Source organism: Rhinoderma darwinii, chromosome 12 (genome assembly GCF_050947455.1).
Source record: "Rhinoderma darwinii isolate aRhiDar2 chromosome 12, aRhiDar2.hap1, whole genome shotgun sequence".
In the NCBI taxonomy this organism is placed as follows: domain Eukaryota; kingdom Metazoa; phylum Chordata; class Amphibia; order Anura; family Rhinodermatidae; genus Rhinoderma; species Rhinoderma darwinii.
In genome coordinates this window covers 5,414,386-5,439,466 of record NC_134698.1, presented here as the reverse complement: position 1 = coordinate 5,439,466, position 25,081 = coordinate 5,414,386, and the positions used below count along the sequence as shown (strand labels likewise).

At 39.8% G+C, this 25,081-nt stretch overlaps 1 long non-coding RNA gene across 1 annotated transcript in view; it reads right to left on the bottom strand.

Annotated features, from left to right (window-relative positions):
• Positions 1 to 25,081, bottom strand: part of LOC142664461 (uncharacterized) — a 186,341-nt gene that overhangs the window by 74,424 nt on the left and 86,836 nt on the right. The window contains exons 4-6 of the long non-coding RNA XR_012851281.1: positions 22,192 to 22,253; positions 12,650 to 12,716; positions 10,152 to 10,249 (exon numbers count right to left, since the gene is read on the bottom strand). This is a non-coding gene — a long non-coding RNA (uncharacterized LOC142664461). The remainder of the gene's footprint in view (positions 1 to 10,151; positions 10,250 to 12,649; positions 12,717 to 22,191; positions 22,254 to 25,081) is intronic.

Here is a 25,081-nt window from a genome sequence, read left to right as displayed (position 1 = left end):
TCCTATATACAAGAATATAACTACTATAATACTGCCCCCTATATACAAGAATATAACTACTATAATACTGCTCGTATATACAAGAATATAACTACTATAATACTGCTCCCTATATACAAGAATATAACTACTATAATACTGCTCCTATATACAAGAATATAACTACTATAAGGGCGGGTTCACACGTGGCGGAATTTCACTTAAATTCCGCTGCGGACACTCCGCAGCGTTAATCCGCAGCGGAGCCGTTTCTCCATTGACTTTCACTTTAATTTAGCAGTGTTCGTTTAGACGATGCGTACAATTCCGCTGCGGAGCATAGGCTGCGGAGCGGAATTTGGTGTCCGCAGCATGCTCTGTCTGTTGCGGAGCAGTGGCGGACTCATGGCGGAATTTCTCCATTGACTTCAATGGAGAGTCAAAATTCCGCAATGAAGTCCGCAGATCTTATGTGTGCTGCGGAGCGTATTGGTTTTACTACCATGACATTTCTTCATTCTGGCTGGACCTATGTATTTCTAGGTCTACAGCCAGACTGAGGAAGTCAATGGGGCTCCGTAATGACGGGAGCGTTGCTAGGAGACGTCTGTAAATAGTCACTGTCCAGGGTGCTGAAAGAGTTAAGCGATCGGCAGTAACTGTTTCTGCACCCGGGACAGTGACTACCGATCTCAATATACATGTATCTGTAAAAAAACATATAAGTTCATACTTACCGAGAACTCCCTGCGTCTGTCTCCAGTCCGGCCTCCCAGGATGACGTTTCAGTGTAAGTGACGGCTGCAGCCAATCACAGGCCAAGCACAGGCTGCAGCGGTCACATGGACTGGCGCGTCATCCAGGGAGGTCGGGCTGGATGCCGAAAGAGGGACGCGTCACCAAGACAACGGCCGGTAAGTATGAAATTCTTTTACTTTCACTAGGGAAAGTGCTGTCCCTTCTCTCTATCCTGCACTGATAGGGAGAAGGGAAGCACTTTTCCCGCAGTCCGCAGCAGCTAGTCCGCATCAATTTTCTGCACATTTTGTGCAGATCCGCAGCAGAATCTGCAACGCAGATTCTGTGCAGCATTGATGCGGACAGTTGCGGAGGAAATCCGCCACGTGTGGTCATGCCCTAATACTGCCTCTATATACAAGAATATAACTACTATAATGCTGCCCTGTATATACAAAAATATAACTACTATAATAATGCCCCCTATATACAAGAACATAACTACTATAGTACTGCTCCTATATACAATAATATAACTACTATAATACTGCCCCTATATACAAGAATATAACTACTATAATACTGCCCCTATATACAAGAATATAACTACTATAATACTGCTCCCTATATACAAGAATATAACTACTATAATACTGCCCTCTATATACAAGAATATAACTACTATGATACTGCCCCTATATACAAGAATATAACTACTATAATACTGCCCATATATACAAGAATATAACTACTATAATACTGCTCCTATATACAAGAATATAACTTCTATAATACTGCCCCTATATACAAGAATATAACTACTATAATACTGCCCATATATACAAGAATATAACTACTATAATACTGCCCCTATATACAAGAATATAACTACTATAATACTGCCCCCTATATACAAGAATATAACTACTATAATACTGCCCATATATACAAGAATATAACTACTATAATACTGCCCCTATATACAAGAATATAACTACTATAATACTGCCCCCTATATACAAGAATATAACTACTATAATACTGCTCCCTATATACAAGAATATAACTACTATAATATTGCTCCTATATACAAGAATATAACTACTATAATATTGCTACCTATATACAAGAATATAACTACTATAATACTGCTCCCTATATGCAAGAATATAACTACTATAATACTGCCCCCTATATACAAGAATATAACTACTATAATACTTCCCCTATATACAAGAATATAACTACTATAATACTGCTCCCTATATACAATATTATAACTACTATAATACTACCCCCTGTATACAAGAATATAACTACTATAATACTGCTCCTATATACAAGAATATAACTACTATAATACTACTCCCTATATACAAGAATATAACTACTATAATACTGCCCCTATATACAAGAATATAACTACTATAACACTGCCCCAATATACAAGAATATAACTACTATAATACTGCCTCCTATATACAAGAATATAACTACTATAATACTGCTCCTATATACAAGAATATAACTACTATAATACTGCTACCCTATAAACAAGAATATAACTACTATAATACTGCCCCTATATTCAAGAATATAACTACTATAATACTGCTCCTATATACAAGAATATAACTACTATAATACTGCTCCAATATACAAGAATATAACTACTATAATGCTGCTCCAATATACAAGAATATAACTACTATAATGCTGCCCCTATATACAAGAATATAACTACTATAATACTGGTCCCTATATACAAGACTATAACTACTATAATACTGCTCCTATATACAAGAATATAACTACTATAATACTGCTCCTATATACAAGAATATAACTACTATAATAATGCCCCTATATACAGGAATATAACTACTATAATACTGCCCCAATATACAAGAATATAACTACTATAATACTGCTCCAATATACAAGAATATAACTACTATAATGCTGCTCCAATATACAAGAATATAACTACTATAATGCTGCCCCTATATACAAGAATATAACTACTATAATACTGGTCCCTATATACAAGACTATAACTACTATAATACTGCTCCTATATACAAGAATATAACTACTATAATACTGCTCCTATATACAAGAATATAACTACTATAATAATGCCCCTATATACAGGAATATAACTACTATAATACTGCCCCAATATACAAGAATATAACTACTATAATACTGCTCCCTGTATACAAGAATATAACTACTATAATACTGCTCCTATATACAAGAATATAACTACTATAATACTGCTCCCTATATACAAGAATATAACTACTATAATACTGCCCCCTATATACAAGAATATAACTACTATAATACTGCCCCTATATACAAGAATATAACTACTATAATGCTGCCCCTATATACAAGAATATAACTACTATAATACTGGTCCCTATATACAAGACTATAACTACTATAATACTGCTCCTATATACAAGAATATAACTACTATAATACTGCTCCTATATACAAGAATATAACTACTATAATAATGCCCCTATATACAGGAATATAACTACTATAATACTGCCCCAATATACAAGAATATAACTACTATAATACTGCTCCCTGTATACAAGAATATAACTACTATAATACTGCTCCTATATACAAGAATATAACTACTATAATACTGCTCCCTATATACAAGAATATAACTACTATAATACTGCCCCCTATATACAAGAATATAACTACTATAATGCTGCTCCAATATACAAGAATATAACTACTATAATGCTGCCCCTATATACAAGAATATAACTACTATAATACTGGTCCCTATATACAAGACTATAACTACTATAATACTGCTCCTATATACAAGAATATAACTACTATAATAATGCCCCTATATACAGGAATATAACTACTATAATACTGCCCCAATATACAAGAATATAACTACTATAATACTGCTCCCTATATACAAGAATATAACTACTATAATACTGCTCCTATATACAAGAATATAACTACTATAATACTGCTCCCTATATACAAGAATATAACTACTATAATACTGCCCCCTATATACAAGAATATAACTACTATAATACTGCCCCTATATACAAGAATATAACTACTATAATACTGCCCCTATATACAAGAATATAACTACTATAATACTGACCCCTATATACAAGAAAATAACTACTATAATACTGCTCCTATATACAAGAATATAACTATTATAATACCGCCCCTATGTACAAGAATATATCTACTATAATACTGCCCCCTATATACAAGAATATAACTACTATAATACTGCCTCCTATATACAAGAATATAACTACTATAATACTTCCCCTATATACAAGAATATAACTACTATAATACTGCCTCCTATATACAAGAATATAACTACTATAATACCGCTCCTATATACAAGAATATAACTACTATAATACTGCTCCTATATACAAGAATATAACTACTATAATACTGCTCCTATATACAAGAATATAACTACTATAATACTGCTCTCTATATACAAGAATATAACTACTATAATACTGCTCCTATATACAAGAATATAACTACTATAATACTGCCTCCTATATACAAGAATATAACTACTATAATACTGCCCCCTATATACAAGATTATAACTACTATAATACTACCCCCTGTATACAAGAATATAACTACTATAATACTGCTCCTATATACAAGAATATAACTACTATAATACTACTCCCTATATACAAGAATATAACTACTATAATACTGCCCCTATATACAAGAATATAACTACTATAACACTGCTCCAATATACAAGAATATAACTACTATAATACTGCCTCCTATATACAAGAATATAACTACTATAATACTGCTCCTATATACAAGAATATAACTACTATAATACTGCTACCCTATAAACAAGAATATAACTACTATAATACTGCCCCTATATTCAAGAATATAACTACTATAATACTGCTCCTATATACAAGAATATAACGACTATAATACTGCTCCAATATACAAGAATATAACTACTATAATACTGCTCCAATATACAAGAATATAACTACTATAATGCTGCCCCTATATACAAGAATATAACTACTATAATACTGGTCCCTATATACAAGACTATAACTACTATAATACTGCTCCTATATACAAGAATATAACTACTATAATACTGCTCCTATATACAAGAATATAACTACTATAATAATGCCCCTATATACAGGAATATAACTACTATAATACTGCCCCAATATACAAGAATATAACTACTATAATACTGCTCCCTGTATACAAGAATATAACTACTATAATACTGCTCCTATATACAAGAATATAACTACTATAATACTGCTCCCTATATACAACAATATAACTACTATAATACTGCCCCCTATATACAAGAATATAACTACTATAATACTGCCCCTATATACAAGAATATAACTACTATAATGCTGCCCCTATATACAAGAATATAACTACTATAATACTGGTCCCTATATACAATACTATAACTACTATAATACTGCTCCTATATACAAGAATATAACTACTATAATACTGCTCCTATATACAAGAATATAACTACTATAATAATGCCCCTATATACAGGAATATAACTACTATAATACTGCCCCAATATACAAGAATATAACTACTATAATACTGCTCCCTGTATACAAGAATATAACTACTATAATACTGCTCCTATATACAAGAATATAACTACTATAATACTGCTCCCTATATACAAGAATATAACTACTATAATACTGCCCCCTATATACAAGAATATAACTACTATAATGCTGCTCCAATATACAAGAATATAACTACTATAATGCTGCCCCTATATACAAGAATATAACTACTATAATACTGGTCCCTATATACAAGACTATAACTACTATAATACTGCTCCTATATACAAGAATATAACTACTATAATACCGCTCCTATATATAAGAATATAACTACTATAATACTGCTCCTATATACAAGAATATAACTACTATAATACCGCTCCTATATATAAGAATATAACTACTATAATACTGCTCCTATATACAAGAATATAACTACTATAATACTGCTCCTATATACAAGAATATAACTACTATAATACTGCTCTCTATATACTAGAATATAACTACTATAATACTGCTCCTATATACAAGAATATAACTACTATAATACTGCCTCCTATATACAAGAATATAACTACTATAAGGGCGGGTTCACACGTGGCGGAATTTCACTTAAATTCCGCTGCGGACACTCCGCAGCGTTAATCCGCAGCGGTGCCGTTTGTCCATTGACTTACACTTTAATTTAGCAGTGTTCGTTTAGACGAGGCGTAAAATTCCGCTGCGGAGCATAGGCTGCGGAGCGGAATTTGGTGTCCGCAGCATGCTCTGTCTGTTGCGGAGCAGTGGCGGACTCATGGCGGAATTTCTCCATTGACTTCAATGGAGAGTCAAAATTCCGCAATGAAGTCCGCAGATCTTATGTGTGCTGCGGAGCGTATTGTTTTTACTACCATGACATTTCTTCATTCTGGCTGGACCTATGTATTTCTAGGTCTACAGCCAGACTGAGGAAGTCAATGGGGCTCCCGTAATGACGGGAGCGTTGCTAGGAGACGTCTGTAAATAGTCACTGTCCAGGGTGCTGAAAGAGTTAAGCGATCGGCAGTAACTGTTTCTGCACCCGGGACAGTGACTACCGATCTCAATATACATGTATCTGTAAAAAACATATAAGTTCATACTTACCGAGAACTCCCTGCGTCTGTCTCCAGTCCGGCCTCCCAGGATGACGTTTCAGTCTAAGTGACGGCTGCAGCCAATCACAGGCCAAGCACAGGCTGCAGCGGTCACATGGACTGGTGCGTCATCCAGGGAGGTCGGGCTGGATGCCGAAAGAGGGACGCGTCACCAAGACAACGGCCGGTAAGTATGAAATTCTTTTACTTTCCCTAGGGAAAGTGCTGTCCCTTCTCTCTATCCTGCACTGATAGGGAGAAGGGAAGCACTTTTCCCGCAGTCCGCAGCAGCTAGTCCGCATCAATTTTCTGCACATTTTGTGCAGATCCGCAGCAGAATCTGCAACGCAGATTCTGTGCGGCATTGATGCGGACAGTTGCGGAGGAAATCCGCCACGTGTGGTCATGCCCTAATACTGCCCCTATATACAAGAATATAACTACTATAATACTGCCTCCTATATACAAGAATATAACTACTATAATACTGCCTCCTATATACAAGAATATAACTACTATAATACTGCCCCCTATATACAAGAATATAACTACTATAATACTGCCCCCTATATACAAGAATATAACTACTATAATACTGCCCCCTATATACAAGAATATAACTACTATAATACTGCCCCTATATACAAGAATAGAACTACTATAATACTGCTCCTATATACAAGAATATAACTACTATAATACTGCCCCTATATACAAGAATATAACTACTATAATACTGCCCCCTATATACAAGAATATAACTACTATAATACTGCCCCTATATACAAGAATATAACTACTATAATACTGCTCCCTATATACAAGAATATAACTACTATAATACTGCCCCTATATACAAGAATATAACTACTATAATACTGCCCCTATATACAAGAATATAACTACTATAATACTGCCCCCTATATACAAGAATATAACTACTATAATACTGCCCCCTATATACAAGAATATAACTACTATAATACTGCCCCCTATATACAAGAATATAACTACTATAATACTGCCCCTATATACAAGAATATAACTACTATAATACTGCCCCTATATACAAGAATATAACTGCTATAATACTGCCCCTATATACAAGAATATAACTACTATAATACTGCCCCCTATATACAAGAATATAACTACTATAATACTGACCCCTATATACAAGAATATAACTACTATAATGCTGCCCCCTATATTCAAGAATATAACTACTATAATACTGCCCCCTATATACAAGAATATAACTACTATAATACTGCCCCTATATACAAGAATATAACTACTATAATACTGCCCCCTATATACAAGAATATAACTACTATTATACTGCCCCCATATACAAGAATATAACTACTATAATACTGCCCATATATACAAGAATATAACTACTATAATACTGCTCCTATATACAAGAATATAACTACTATAATACTGCCCCCTATATATAAGAATATAACTACTATAATACTGCTGCCTATATACAAGAATATAACTACTATAATACTGCCCCTATATACAAGAATATAACTACTATAATACTGCCCCCTATATACAAGAATATAACTACTATAATACTGACCCCTATATACAAGAATATAACTACTATAATGCTGCCCCCTATATACAAGAATATAACTACTATAATACTGCTCCTATATACAAGAATATAACTACTATAATACTGACCCCTATATACAAGAATATAACTACTATAATACTGCTCCTATATACAAGAATATAACTACTATAATACAGCCCCCTATATACAAGAATATAACTACTATAATACTTCCCCCTATATACAAGAATATAACTACTATAATACTGCCCCCTATATACAAGAATATAACTACTATAATACTGACCCCTATATACAAGAATATAACTACTATAATACTGACCCCTATATACAAGAATATAACTACTATAATACTGCTCCTATATACAAGAATATAACTACTATAATACTGCCCCTATATACAAGAATATAACTACTATAATACTGCTCCCTATATACAAGAATATAACTAGTATAATACTGCTCCTATATACAAGAATAGAACTACTATAATACTGCCCCTATATACAAGAATAGAACTACTATAATACTGACCCCTATATACAAGAATATAACTACTATAATACTGCTCCTATATACAAGAATATAACTACTATAATACTGCCTCCTATATACAAGAATATAACTACTATAATACTGCTCCTATATACAAGAATATAACTACTATAATACTGCCCCCTATATAGTAGAGTTTGGACTTGTATTTTTGGTATAGATGTTTAAATCTTATTGTATATATTAGATAATTCTACTGCACTTTTGTAGTGTAGATAGATAGATAGATATGACAGATAGATAGATATGAGATAGATAGATAGATAGATAGATAGATATTTTACTATGTCCATGATACAGCTGCTGTAATGATAGGTGACATTAAGGACAGACGTACATTCACTTTCCTTCCACGTCTCCGCCCCCCCCCCCCCATCACACAAGATGACCACACGTCTTCCTTCAAATTAGGGATCCTCCCTTTGAAATCATATAATGAGCCGTCTTGCTTTCCCAACAATGCGCATTACTGTCTGGCTTTGGGAAAAAAAGTTGCATTATTTAAATGAGCCGACAGTAGGAGACATTTCCCAGCCCGTACCCTGCACTGGCGAGCTTACACCTTCGTTACCATGGCACGCACTAATGTGCGGACTCCTGTTTTGCATACGGATGAGAAGAAAAACAATGAACCCGTAAGCCTCTCTCCACAGAACGCCTTTGTTTAAGGCCGTCTGATTCACAACCCAACGAAACGCCATTAAAAAAATAAATGCTCTTCACATCTTCAGGACGGGGGAGGAGTCATTATTTTTTTATTTTTACATGCGTGTAATGATGGCATCTGCGTGCTTAGGCTCTGATGCAATGTATCCTGCTGCCCCTCGGAGAGGGAGGGAAGTAAAAAAGTCCTTGGTTCCCATGGGTTATGGCAGCGAAACTCATCCATAATTGCAGTCCTGCTGTTGGGCAGTAGATGGCGGTGTAGATAAACGTTCTATATAATTAATAGCTGAGGTTTCGGGAAGCACCTTCTTTTCCGCATCCCATCGTTCAGCGGCGTTGTAATTCATGCAAAGCCTGGGAATTATGTTAACAATGCTGTATTTATGGGGTAGCATCTGTACGCTGGGAAAAAAAATGCTGGGAATACGGATAATGGTTCGCATGTAGATTGCAGATGGCTGGGTTGACATTTCCAAAAACAGGGGCCATAATAGACAATAATACTGAGCTATTAGCTCGATAAATATTAAGGAAGCCCTGGTACTAAAGAGACGCTTTATTAAAATTGCTCAGAGAATGGCGCCCACTTGAGTCACTTACCGGGAATTTTTTATTTATCGCAAATACAATTTGCATTCATTGTGTCCAATACAGCGAGGGAAAGGGAAGGGTGGCATGTGCCTGGATAATGAACGGACACGGGGTGTGATTTGGAGGTGGCCAAATATAAAAATCTTAACCCTTTAAACACAATTCCGTTAATCTGGAGAGGTACCGGATTTATCCGACATTCTGGATTATCAAATGGTCATAAAAAAGAATATGCAACCGTACCTTTAAGAAAGAAACATGTGACTTGTAACCAAAGCAGTTTAGTCATTGCTCAGTCTTCTATCTCTGGTATTGTGAGATTTTAGGATTATTTTACTGTCCTGCGCAGGCAAAAAAAGTGTTGGATTATCAGACTTTTTTTGGAATATAGGGTTCCGGTTTAATGGAATTTCATGGCATTTCTTTTAATAAAAATAGCATGAAAAGTAATAAAAGGAATGACATGAAATGATTGAGAATGATTGTGAACACAGACAGTCGAAAGATGCATTCATAACCTTGCAGGTGTCGGAGCTGAAATCTCCCAGTATTCCATGCTTGTTCAGTAACTGTATAGAGTTTGCTCTGGTGATTTTGCATTGAATGGTGTCTTTATACCAGGTGGTGTACAGTAAGCTAATTTAGGAAAACCTAATAGTGAGTACAGCTCTGGAGTATAATACAGCATGTAACTCAGGATCAGTACAGGATAAGTAATGTAATGTATGTACACAGTGACTCCACCAGCAGAATAGTGAGTGCAGCTCTGGAGTATAATACGGGATGTAACTCAGGATCAGTACAGGATAAGTAATGTAATGTATGTACACAGTGACTCCACCAGCAGAATAGTGAGTGCAGCTCTGGAGTATAATACAGCATGTAACTCAGGATCAGTACAGGATAAGTAATGTATGTACACAGTGACTCCACCAGCAGAATAGTGAGTGCAGCTCTGGAGTATAATACAGCATGTAACTCAGGATCAGTACAGGATAAGTAATGTATGTACACAGTGACTCCACCAGCAGAATAGTGAGTGCAGCTCTGGAGTATAATACAGGATGTAACTCAGGATCAGTACAGGATAAGTAATGTAATGTATGTACACAGTGACTCCACCAGCAGAATAGTGAGTGCAGCTCTGGAGTATAATACAGCATGTAACTCAGGATCAGTACAGGATAAGTAATGTAATGTATGTACACAGTGACTCCACCAGCAGAATAGTGAGTGCAACTCTGGAGTATAATACAGCATGTAACTCAGGATCAGTACAGGATAAGTAATGTATGTACACAGTGACTCCACCAGCAGAATAGTGAGTGCAGCTCTGGAGTATAATACAGGATGTAACTCAGGATCAGTACAGGATAAGTAATGTAATGTATGTACACAGTGACTCCACCAGCAGAATAGTGAGTGCAGCTCTGGAGTATAATACAGCATGTAACTCAGGATCAGTACAGGATAAGTAATGTATGTACACAGTGACTCCACCAGCAGAATAGTGAGTGCAGCTCTGGAGTATAATACAGGATATAACTCAGGATCAGTACAGGATAAGTAATGTAACGTATGTACACAGTAACTCCACCAGCAGAATAGTGAGTGCAGCTCCAGAGTATAATACAGGATGTAACTCAGAATCAGAACAGGATTAGTAATGTAATGTATGTACACAGTGACTCCACCAGCAGAATAGTGAGTGCGGCTCTGGAGTATAATACAGGATATAACTCAGGATCAGTACCAGATAAGTAATGTAATGTATGTACACAGTGACTCCACCAGCAGAATAGTAAGTGCAGTTCTGGAGTATAATACTGGATGTAACTCAGGATCAGTACAGGATAAGTAATGTAATGTATGTACACAGTGACTCCACCAGCAGAATAGTGAGTGAGGCTGTGGAGTATAATACAGGATATAACTCAGAATCAGTACAGGATAAGTAATGTAATGTATGTACACAGTGACTCCACCAGCAGAATAGTGAGTGCAGCTCTGGAGTATAATACAGTCTGTAACTCAGGATCAGTACAGGATAAGTAATGTATGTACACAGTGACTCCACCAGCAGAATAGTGAGTGCAGCTCTGGAGTATAATACAGGCTGTAACTCAGGATCAGTACAGGATAAGTAATGTAATGTATGTACACAGTGACTCCACCAGCAGAATAGTGAGTGCAGCTCTGGAGTATAATACAGGCTGTAACTCAGGATCAGTACAGGATAAGTAATGTATGTACACAGTGACTCCACCAGCAGAATAGTGAGTGCAGCTCTGGAGTATAATACAGGCTGTAAGTCCGGATCAGTACAGGATAAGTAATGTAATATTATGGATCACAGAGGTTCCTAGACTTAGTAGATATACAGACCCTGTTATAAAGTCTAAATGACTATCCACTTTCCCTCAAGAGCTGACATCCAGTGCTGGACTGCCAAGTAAATTCTAGCTAATCTAACATGGCACTATTTTTGTCACATTCTGGATTAGCAGAATTTTCAGACCTCTGAGTTGCCGGATTAAAGGAATTCTACAGCATTTGCTTCCTCGTACATGAAACTTCAGAGATGAAAATGTCCAATGTCTTTGGATACTGGGCCTTTTCCATTGAAGAAACAGAAGCTGGAGTCATGACATCAAGTGATGACATCAGAGCTCACCGATTATAACAGATTATACAGATATTATGTACAGTAACATAGAATTATACTGCAGCAAGTTACTTACATAATATAGTTGTCATAGATTACACAGCGCCTTCCATGTAGCAGACAAACGTTTCCTCATAACACATCTAGATGGAAAGAAAGAAGAATACATTTTGGGGTGAACTTGGGTGTGTGGCGTGTAGTAAAATAGCCAAAATAACACACATCCCCCCAGCCCCCGGACACCTCTGCTATAGACACATTAATAGTACAGAGATAGTAAGACAGCGGGTAGAGCTACATTTAGGGGTTTTCTACAATAAATTAGCAAGTAGAAGAGCTCCCCCATTTCATACGTCATGCCACACAGCTAATCTCAGCGTTCCCCAGACTAGAGATGCGTGATACTGTCTGCAGAGCCAGTGTATCTAAGCGTAGCATGCGTGATACTGTCTGCTGAGCTGGTGTATCTAATCCTAGCATGCGTGATACTGCCTGCTGGGCTGGTGTATCTAAGCCTAGCATGCGTGATACTGCCTGCTGGGCTGGTGTATCTAAGCCTAGCATGCGTGATACTGTCTGCTGGGCTGGTGTATCTAAGCCTATAACGTGTGATACTGTCTGCTGAGCTGGTGTATCTAAGCCTATCATGTGTGATATTGTCTGCTGAGCTGTGTATCTAATTCTATCATGTGTGATACTGTCTGCTGAACTGGTATATCTAATCCTATCATGTGTGATACTGTCTGCTGAGCTGTGTATCTAATCCTATCATGTGTGATACTGTCTTGTGAGCTGTGTATCTAATCCTATCATGTGTGATACAGTCTGCTGAGCTGTGTATCTAATCCTATCATGTGTGATACAGTCTGCTGAGCTGGTGTATCTAATCCTATCATGTGTGATACTGTCTGCTGAGCGGTGTATCTAATCCTATCATGTGTGATACTGTCTGCTGAGCTGTGTATCTAATCCTATCATGTGTGATACAGTCTGCTGAGCTGGTGTATCTAATCCTATCATGTGTGATACTGTCTGCTGAGCGGTGTATCTAATCCTATCATGTGTGATACTGTCTGCTGAGCTGTGTATCTAATCCTACCATGTGTGATACTGTCTGCTGAGCTGTGTATCTAATCCTATCATGTGTGATACTGTCTGCTGAGCTGCTGTATCTAATCCTATCATGTGTGATACTGTCTGCTGAGCTGGTGTATCTAAGCCTATCATGTGTGATACTGTCTGCTGAGCTGTGTATCTGATCCTATCATGTGTGATACAGTCTGCTGAGCTGTGTATCTATGCCTATCATGTGTGATACTGTCTGCTGAACTGGTGTATCTCAGCCTATCATGTGTGACATTGTCTGTTGAGCCGCTGCAGCTAATCCGGTCATGTCGTATCTAAATCTACCGTGTGTGGAGACAATTGTAGCAAACCCTCAGATGTAAGAAGGATAAGATCTGTCCAGGTTTTCAATCTCTCTTTATAATGTATACACCCAATTTGTTATGTTTCCATTCACTGACAGCAAGCAATGTTCATGAAAATTGTGAGGAACTATATAAGAAAGTTGTGGGACTTTTCATTATGCAATATAACTGGTGATAGGGGAGTCAAAGACTAAGGAGATATAAGGAAGAGGAGACTACTGTCTGGGCAAGTGAAAGAATAAAAGGTGAGAAGAAGAAAAAGTTACATTCTGTATTATACTCCAGAGCTGCGCTCAATTCAGCTACTAAATCATAGTTATATTACGTATCAATTATTGCCATATTCTCATATTCAGGGACCCCAGAAAACCAGATCTTAAAAAACAACTGGAATTCAGATCTCTTTCGAGAAGAAATTTCCTGTGTCCCTACAGCAACACTTCCTGAAAAGCTCAGTGTTATCATAGGGACACTGAGCCTCACAGTAACCTATCGGAATCCAGCGTTATCCCAGCAAGGGTAAGTAATTGTTTCCGTCAGACCCAACGTTCCTGTAGCAACGAGCTGCCGGACCATTGCCAGATAACCCCCCACCGGAATTACGATATCTTCTACCACTTCTCCTGGTCATGGGTGAAGACCCTAATATTATTAACCCCCCCCCCTTCCCTGATTAACTTCTAGACCAAAGGCCATTATACAACATCCAGAGGATAATAATACACCAGGACGGTCGCTATCCAGTGAAAGGCCTAATCTTAGAGGCCATTAAAACGTGACTTAATCCAGGAAGCCGCTGCGTGATCTGAGGCTCCTTGAGGTTAATCCATCGCTAACCGCTCCTCGTTGTCCATCCTCGAGAAGAGATAATGATTTGCTAATTGTTGTATCATTCTTAATACCCCCCCCCCCCCACTTCACCTCAAAAGACTTCGGGCTTCCCTTGTGGCCCAGTCGTCCTGACAACTACAAGAGGTTGAAGCTTTTTCCCACCCAGTCATGGGAGGTCACCAGATATTCCTTTGACGTTCTTGTAAAAGACATGACTTGGGGGATAAAGGTCAACAGTACGCGGAGCAGAGGTCAAGTGGTTCCTTTGTTGTTGACAAAGGACCATGAGTACTCCCTGGTGGTGGCGGGTAGTGGTGCCCAATTAACCCTGGTCGAGCTATATGTGGTGAGTCTCATGACTTGGTTTATTTATAGAGTCCTAGGGTGAGTTCATGAAAAAGGTTCAAGCCAAACGCGTGGGCCTATCAGATTGTAGGGTGCCGCACCGGGTGTGAAGATTAACACGAGCAGTCCATTGAGAAAATCGAATGATATTTATAGATCGCTAAATTCCTTTAATCTGGGATTTATGGCAGGTGCCAGATTATCAAACGTCACACGTAAAGTACCGATCCTGCAAACAGTAGGGAGTCGTTAAGACAATGCGTCCGGTGAAATACTCAGAGAAATTGAGCTTTAACTTCACTCCCCCAGGGTAGAGAATCTCTATAAAGTTTGTGATGCAGTTTTTTTTTGTACATGACGAAATTGTGTTTTTGTAAATGACGAAATTGCGTTTTTGTACATGACGAAATTGCGTTTTTGTAAATGACGAAATTGCGTTTTTGTACATGACGAAATTGAGTTTTTGTACATGACGAAATTGCGTTTTTGTACATGCCAAAATTGCGTTTTTGTAAAGGACAAAATTGCATTTTTCTAAATGACAAATTTGCAGTTTTGTAACCACAAAATGTAATTTTGTCATCAAATGAATGAATGAATTAAAAAGAAAATCAACTTTCACAAAACTAAATTTTCCACAAATTTTCCACAAATTGTAGCGCAGAATATAACTTGCACGCATAATAATCTGTCAGAAATCTGTGGCATAATGTTATGTTGTTACTCAGAATGAGATTTTGCAACAAATTATATTTTGTGATTTATCAACATGTGGTAGTGCGGACTATTACGACTATTCTGTGGCATAGAATGCAATTTTGTGACAACTGAATTTAATCTAATTATATATTTTTACAAAATGCAATTTTTCAAAATTTTATTTTCACTACAAAATTGACCTGTTACAAACAGCGCCCCACAGCAGAGGAGCCCAGAATAAAACATAATCATAAAATTGATTGCTAACACTACAGTCTCATAATCTCTGATGATGTGAGATTACAGATTATCATGCTCTTTAGGAATATTGGATGACAGAATAAAGTTGACATTTGTTTTTCACGTGACTCTACAAAATGATAGTGTTATGCCCGCATACAGGTGGCGGCGGCGGGGGGGGTTCTGAATTGGACCTTATGCAATGCACAACCACTAAGTCCATTCCTGGCATCCAAGTCTTCTACCTAAGAAGTTAAAGCGTTATTCCGATTTTATAAACTGATGACGTATTGCTAGTATAAGACATCACTTAAAGATCAGTGGGGATCCGACCTCTGGGACTCCCATCGATCCTGACAGCGAAGGGGGTTGCAGTGCTGATTTGGCGATGGATTCCCTTCTAAGTTGCCCCTGCATAGTCATGCCGCAGCCACCCGGCTGTGCAAAGTACTGCAGCCGGCCTTATTCACTTAAATGAGACCGTGCTGCAGTTCTCTGCACAGTGGGTGGCCGGGGCGCCGATGCGCAAAGAAAATAGTGAATAGCAGAATAGTGAGTGCAGCTCTGGAGTATAATACAGGATGTAACTCAGGATCAGTACAGGATAAGTAATGTAATGTATGTACACAGTGACTCCACCAGCAGAATAGTGAGTGCAGCTCTGGAGTATAACACAGGATGTAACTCAGGATCAGTACAGGATAAGTAATGTAATGTATGTACACAGTGACTCCACCAGCAGAATAGTGAGTGCAGCTCTGGAGTATAATACAGGATGTAACTCAGGATCAGTACAGGATAAGTAATGTAATGTATGTACACAGTGACTCCACCAGCAGAATAGTGAGTGCAGCTCTGGAGTATAACACAGGATGTAACTCAGGATCAGTACAGGATAAGTAATGTAATGTATGTACACAGTGACTCCACCAGCAGAATAGTGAGTGCAGCTCTGGAGTATAATACAGGATGTAACTCAGGATCAGTACAGGATAAGTAATGTAATGTATGTACACAGTGACTTTACCAGCAGAATAGTGAGTGCAGCTCTGGATAATACAGGATGTAACTCAGGATCAGTACAGGATAAGTAATGTAATGTATGTACACAGTGACCCCACCAGCAGAATAGTGAGTGCTGCTCTGGAGTATAATACAGGATGTAACTCAGGATCAGTACAGGATAAGTAATATAATGTATGTACACAGTGACTCCACCAGCAGAATAGTGAGTGCAGCTCTGGAGTATAATACAGGATGTAACTCAGGATCAGTACAGGATAAGTAATGTAATGTATGTACACAGTGACTCCACCAGCAGAACAGTGTGTGCAGCTCTGGAGTATAATACAGGATATAACTGAGGATCAGTACAGGATAAGTAATGTAATGTATGTACACAGTGACTCCACCAGCAGAATAGTGAGTGCAGCTCTGGAGTATAATACAGGATATAACTGAGGATCAGTACAGGATAAGTAATGTAATGTATGTACACAGTGACAACTTTTTTTTGTAGATTAGTTCTGTATGTAAATGTAAAAAGGTGGTCTCATTGCCCTTTGATTGGCCAGTCCTGAGTGTATTCATAGTGACAGGTTAAGCCGTTCCTCAGTAAATAAATGATAACATTTGGTGACGTTCCCGATGTGAATATATAAAGGGACCTTCAGTGCCCACATTATTAGGAGCAGGACTAGAGCTGCAGGACGAGCTGTAATTGCGGCCGGGCAGCTGATAATTTGAAGTCTATCCTAGCAGCCACAGCCGCAGTGATTGGTTTTACATCCAGGATAACGAAAACATGTGGCTCGGTGCACAATGCCTCCTGATTAGACCATCGGCGACCCGCACAGACCCGCGATCTGCAGCAGCCCAGGGTCTTGTCAATATAACAGATTGTGGAGAAAGTGATGGCTGGGTGAAAACAGAATAAGCAGCGAGTGTCCCCTCCAGATGATTTCTGTAAATCAGCTACAATCCGGGTATAGGTGCGTTGATTTTGAACTCCGGAGTGCCTACTTATGTGCCAGAGGGGTACTTCCTATAGCCATGCCCCTGATGCCCTCATCTGGCTAAACTAGTGGATATAATAGCACCATCATTTACAGACCCTTAAAGGGGTATTCCAACTAAAAGGCATTAAAGGCATATTAATAGCATCGTTGGGATTATGGCAGCTGGGACCCCAATGATCCTCAGAACAGGGGTGCCCGGTCTCCAATTACCAGTAAAGAGATGGCAATTTCCATATCTTCCATAAACTAATGGAGAATTAGTCCGCTCGATTCCAGAAACGGGACCGGGCAGCCTTGGTTCTAGTGGTGGTGGTGTTCCCAGACCGCCACTGATCCTACTGCTATGCCTTAAGTGGGAATACCCCTTTAAAATTTTTAATTGGGGTGATGAAATATAGTGTATCCTAAAAATCGACGCAACTTCACCCTACAAATCACCATCCATATCAATATGAACACATATAGATGTGACGGCCACTCTGCAGCCAGTAAGGATGTAAATATTGATGTGGATGGTGCGTTGCATGCAACATACCTGTCAGAACATTGAATCACCAGTAAATATGGGATATCTATGGATTATTGTAGTTCTTATAATTATGTGATCCCTTAACTAAATACTAAAATCTGTGCCCCCATCCTTGCATTCAAGAAAGCGTTCCTCTGCTGTGGACGGCCTCTGCACATCCCGAGCATGTCACCCTTATAGCCGACAGAATTACATTTTAGATCTCAGCGAGCGCCATTCCTGAATCTGCCACTAGGAGGCATCCAGCTCACTTTCCATTATCTGCAGCTTTGTATACTTAGTGGTAGTGAAAGGGTTAAGAGGTTGACTCCCATCCAAAAGGTAGCAAAAAAATTCAACAATAATAATGCGTGCGAACACTGCGTACGCCGATCTTCTCGACAAGGTATCGCCCTGATTTTAAGAGTTTTTTTTCTTTCGTTGACACCTATAGCACGGGTGTAATGGGAAACCCAGCTGCCATCTTGCCATGTTGTATAAATGCCAGCTGGCGGTGAGACAAGAGGCTGCACGGCATACGTGTTTTTATTACGGCACGGATCGAGTTTCTACGCTTTGTGTCTCATCCAAGCTACGACAATGGTGAAGGCTCCCCCGGATTTTATACGATATGATCTCCTCCATTAGTATATACTCTAACACGACTCCAAAAATAAACTGATCATGTGACACGTTCGTTCCGACCATTTGTCACATTCATGAAAATACAAGCAGGACTCAGTGTGGTAATGTATACGGGGTTAATAAAATTCTGTGTCTATATTCTATGTCTGTTTTAATAAATATTTGCATTGCCCATTTAGTAACAATTTAGGATAATTTTTTTCTTCAGGATTGTGATGTTCCTCGGTTGTTCCTCCTGGAAATGACCCCTTGTTAATAGGGTGTGTCCCTTCACACTCACACTGTCCAATTAGACACCCTATTGACAAGGGGAATAGAAACAACCAGTTCGCAATGCATTCATACATTTCCAGGAGGAATAACAGAGGGACGGCACAAGAGTTTAAGGAAAAGATGTTTGTAGTATATTATGCACTACCTTTCTATTTAGGGGCCAGCTGTTATTGTCAATGGGGTGACTGAGGGTGCCCCCTCCCTCTATCTAGCCATTCAGATGACACGGTCGTTATTGACAGCGGCATCGGAGGTCTTTAACGACCAGGATCGGCGTTCTCTCTGATCCCGTCTATTGCAGCAGTAAGTCAAACATAAAACACAGCTGACACTCGCTACGGATGGTGCAGGCAGTGCTCCTATTTCCGCACCATCCCGATGCCGTACCTCTAGACTATGTTCACACAGGGCAGGTACGTCACTTAAAAGCACACATCATATCCGCCCTGGGCGCCGTAGGGAACCTCGGTCGAAAAAACGCACCAAACTGTGGTACAGTTTTTCGTCCGGAACGTCCGCTGCGGAAAACTGCACATAAAAAAGGAAAAGCTTGTCCCTCCGCCGTCCTGTGATTTGCTGCAGGGGTCACATGGGAGGAAACGTCATCCCAGGAGGCCGGCCTGGATGAAGAAGCACAGAATTCTGGGTAAGTATAAGATAATTTCATTCTGAGTTGCAATTTTTGCCACGGACTCGCAACTTTTCCCCCACAAAAATCGCAACATCTGCTATATGTTGCAAATTTTACCGGGAAAACCCGCATCAAAAAAGCAGCGATTCTGCAGATACAGTTGACATGATGCGGATTAAAAAACTGCAACGCAGGTAAATTTCTGAGCGTTTTTTCCGCCCACTATTTACGCAGCGTGAGGATGAGATTTGCTCAAATCGCCTCCACTCTGCTACTACTGTATTATCCTGCCGATTTGTCTGCAACGAAATCCGTTGCGGAAAATCCGCAGTATTTACACCACATGTGAACTCACCCTTACGGTGCTTCGCGCTAACCACATAGCGTTACCGCCGTAAATATACAGCAGGTGTAGCCAAGGTGCACCTGCCGTCAGAAGTGATGACATATTACTAGGATATGCCATCCCTTCATGATTGGTGGGGCTCAGACCTCTCGGACCACCCCCGAATTACCTTAACGAAGGGACAGAACCGGTTTTCGGCAGCACTCCTGTCCAATCACCGTCACGGAGCTCCTTTAGTCTGAGGATTGGTGAAGGTCCTAGCAGTCAGACCCCACCGATCAGGACCCTATGTGATTCTGTATGTTTGACAGTCTGGTTGCTATGGGCATGCTGCCTAGCAACCTTAGTCTTTTCTCTAGAGTTGTACAGCAGCTTGTCCTTAACAACCGTTCTTTTCCGCATCACTCATCTCAAGACAGAATTGTCTCTGATCCGAGGGCAAAAAATGGGCAAGGAGGCTTGGCAGGAGTTAAAGCAGAACTTTCTCTTCCCATTAACACGTGAAAAATCTTTACAGAAGTGAACATCCCCTTTAAGTATCTCATAGTATATGGGGATGATACAGAGGGAGTCGACCTTTGGTTCTCCAGCTTTTGCATTGTCCCTGTCTAATTGTTCCTAGATAACAGATCAGTCAACAGCAGCTAACCTGCTTGCTGATGGTTTCCATCCATGTGTTATACAACCGACATGGTCAACATTATAGGTTCCACAGAAGCTGCAAGTTTGCCCCTCTATATATCCTCTACTCTCATATCAATGCAGAACGAAGCGCCATGCGGAGCTGTATGAAGGTTCGGAGACAATCCCAATGGGCTTCAGAGAGAACGTGTTGTAAAATACTTTATAAATAAACATTGTATGCAGATTTACCATCGAGATGGATCATCGTATCTGCGTTTGCTTTCTAGAATTTTTTTGACTGGCATCCTCCTTGTGTGACAGTGCCACCCCCTAACCCTAAGATGGAGCTGCGATAGATTTATAGGTGATCAAATAGGGTGGCAGCTGCTGTATATACAGCCCTGTTTGTTTCTGTCGTCTCATGGGCTGTTAAACACGGGATATGCCACAGGAGAACCAGCCTATTCTTATAACAAATCACTTATTTTGCAAACAACGCGTATTTAGCAGCGGGCTACTAGCCACCCTTGCCCTATTTAAATGGCACCTCGGCTTCCCAGAATAAGCTTTGTGTTCATATTCCCACCAGACTGTGTATACTGGACTGTGCCACTTCCATTGTCTGCCCAGCTGCCCTGCCACTACTGAGACTGCCGCAAGCAGCAGCTGGGCGAACAAAGAGAGGGTAGAGTCCAGTGCCCAAAAGTGTCACACACAAGGGGGTAAACTGGCACGGCAGACTGAGGACACCATTAAAGGATTTGCCAGTCTGACTGTAAGCGTGATCTGCATGCCACTCAGAGGCCGTGAGAGAGGAGCTGGCAGAGGCCGGTGTGAAGAATCTATACATAATATTAAAACCCTCCCCCAACCCCCCCTGATATCTGGTCTGTCATGATGCCAGCAAGTCAGGTTGCCACTTTTGACTGGCATTCCCAAACCCCCACCCTATATAATCTATACAGACAAAAAAAGCGGTGGGAGTAGAAGCAGAAAATAATAATTGGATTTGTTGAGATGAGCCCGACCTTGTCTCTATTGAGATGCCGCTTGAGGCTGTCACTTCTTGTTTTGAAGACATAGGGGGGCACTGTAAAAAAAAATAAAAAACCTCCTTCTCAGAGGGCATCTTCAGGGTGTTGGCATATATAAACCATCCTTTTTATATCACCTGCCAACCATAGGCCAAAAAAGGAAAAAATTGCCCATTATGGCCGACTCCGCTTTAAGGCCAGGATCACACACACCAGTTTTAGTGCAGTTTCTGGCTCCGTTTTTTTGAGCTAAAGCCAGAAGTGGATCCTAAAGAAAGGGAATGTGTAGAGAAAAGACTGAACTTTCTTTTAGGTCTACTCCTCCGTTTGGCAAAAAAAAACACGGAACCAAAAACTGTGTGTGTGATCCTGGGCTTATGGGTTTGGACTCTGTGCTTATAATACCCGTATATCTTAGGCCCTGTTCACACAGAGTTTTTTGCAGGCGGAAATTCTCAGGAATTTTGAGGCAGATTTTGAACTACCCGCACGTATTTTTCCCGCATTTAGTCGGGGCATTTTTCGCCCACGGCCATTGTAGCTAATGCAAGGACCACGGGGAAAAAATGTCGCGAAGAACGCTCAGAAACGAGCGCCGCAGGTTTTTTCTGCCTCAAGTCAGAGGTGGAAACCGCGGTAAGGAAGGACTTTTTTCCTGCGAACGGCCAAAAGCACCCAGGAAAAAAACGCCTCTGCTTCCCATTGAAATCAATAGGAGGCGATTTCCGTCAATTGGCGCTGATTCAAACGAGGTTTCTGCTTCAAAATCAGCGCCGAAAAACTCAGTGTGAACTGCCCCCCACAGCTTTGGGGTTACAAATAGTTAATAGGAGTTCTCAAGGGCGTAGCTATAGAGGTAGAAGTAGTAGCCGTGCTCTGGTGTATGAGGGGGCCCAAGGGCCACATAAAATAAAGCGCCCCCTTATGGTTAATTTTTTTTATTATATATCTGACTGTAGGCCTTATGACCCGAACTAAAAACATTACAGGGATTTAGACCCACGTTAGACAAGGGACGTGCGGCTCTAATACAGATTATAAAATGTGGCCACAATGCGGCTGTCTGAATGAGGCCTCAGGCCGGGACTACACGGCGACATTTGGTCCCGCACCAGTCCTGGTTAAACAGCAGAATGATCACCATAATCTCAAGGTTACCCCATGGAAAGAACGGTCACAGACAGCCATAAAGGGGTAATCCGACCGTAGACACTAAGGCTATGTTCACACGGGGCGGATACACTGCATAAAAACACACAGTGTATCCGCCCTGTGCGCCGCAGGGAATTCCGGCCTAAAAACCGCACCAAACTGTGGTGCAGTTTTTTGTCTGGAATATCCGCTGCGGAAAACCGCACGTAGAAAAAAACAAAAGAAAAAAAACATACCGTCCTGAAACCCGTCCCATTATAATATATTACACAGCAGACTGGGGGCAGCATTGTCATGACATAATTATGACTCATCAGTGTGTGTGCCCAGCTGCCAGGCCCGGGGTGCCACCATTCACGTGGGTCCCTGTACCAATAAGTGCCGGTAGACCCTCAGCTCAGTGTCCTGCACTCGTCACACATGGAGCCGGCACCACCCGATCCCATCAGAAACACCTGAAGATGGGAGGAGAGCAGGGCCAGAGGAGTCACTCAGACTGTCTGCCCGGCCTATGGTCGCATGTAGCGGTGGTGGTACTAGGGCAGAAAGCGGCATCAATACCACATCGAGAAAAACGGTGCCGAAGCCACAGGTGTAGGGCACATTCACACAGTACAGTTTTTGAAGCCACAGCCAGGAGTGGATTAAAAAATAAAAAAGTAGAATATTTCCTATAGACTACCCCTTAGGGTATGTTCACACACACTATTTACGGACGTAATTCGGGCGTTTTAGCCCCGAATTACGTCCGAAAATGCACCTCAATAGCGTCGGCAAACATCTGTCCATTTATTAGAATGGGTCTTACGATGTTCTGTGCCGACGGTCATATTTTTTACACCCCGCTGTCAGAAGGCGGGGCGTAAAAAAGACGCCCGCGTCAAAGAAGTGCCTGTCACTTCTTCAGACGTAATTGGAGCCGTTTTCCATTGACTCCATGGAAAAACAGCTCCAATTACGTCCGTAATTGACGAGGCAAAAAGCGCCTCAACATGCCCTTACGGCTGAAATTATGGTGCTGTTTTCTCCTGAAAACAGCTCCGTAATTTCAGCCGTAACGTGTGAACATACCCTAACTATACAATCCACTCCTTGTTGTGGCTTCAAAAGTTAAAAAAACTGCACTGTGTGAATAAGGCCAAAGTCCTCGTTCACATAGTGGAGTTTTGGTGCAGTTTTTGAAGCCACTAGAAGAAGTGGAGTTAAAAAAAAAACAGAAGTAGAATATTTCCATTATACTATCCCTCGCTTTCTGATCATGGTTCCTGGTTGTGGCTTCAAAAACGGCATAAAAAACGGCACCAAAACTGCACTGTGTGAATAGGGCTTAGCGTGTATTCAGACGTTGCAGTTGAGGTACAGTTAAAACCGCATAAAAACAATGCATTTGAATAGGTTTGGATTTTACGCTGCGAATTTTGTACAGTTTTTATTAATTTGTCAGATACAATTCTGCGATGGAAATGTAATGTGGTTTTCTCAGGTAAAACAAATTTATTTGACAAGTTTCACCGGCAAAAACCGAACCGGAAACCATGGCAAATCGCGGTAAAACTGCGTCTTGCAAACTACCATGATCAGACGATAATCACGATACATAATACTGACGTGCAGCCCTAGCGATATGCAGGTTTTTCTGTTTTTGACTTGTGACTCACTGTATGAATAGACCCTAAGGCCATGATCACACACACGCAGTTTGGATGCAGTTTTTGTGGCAGGAGTGGATCCA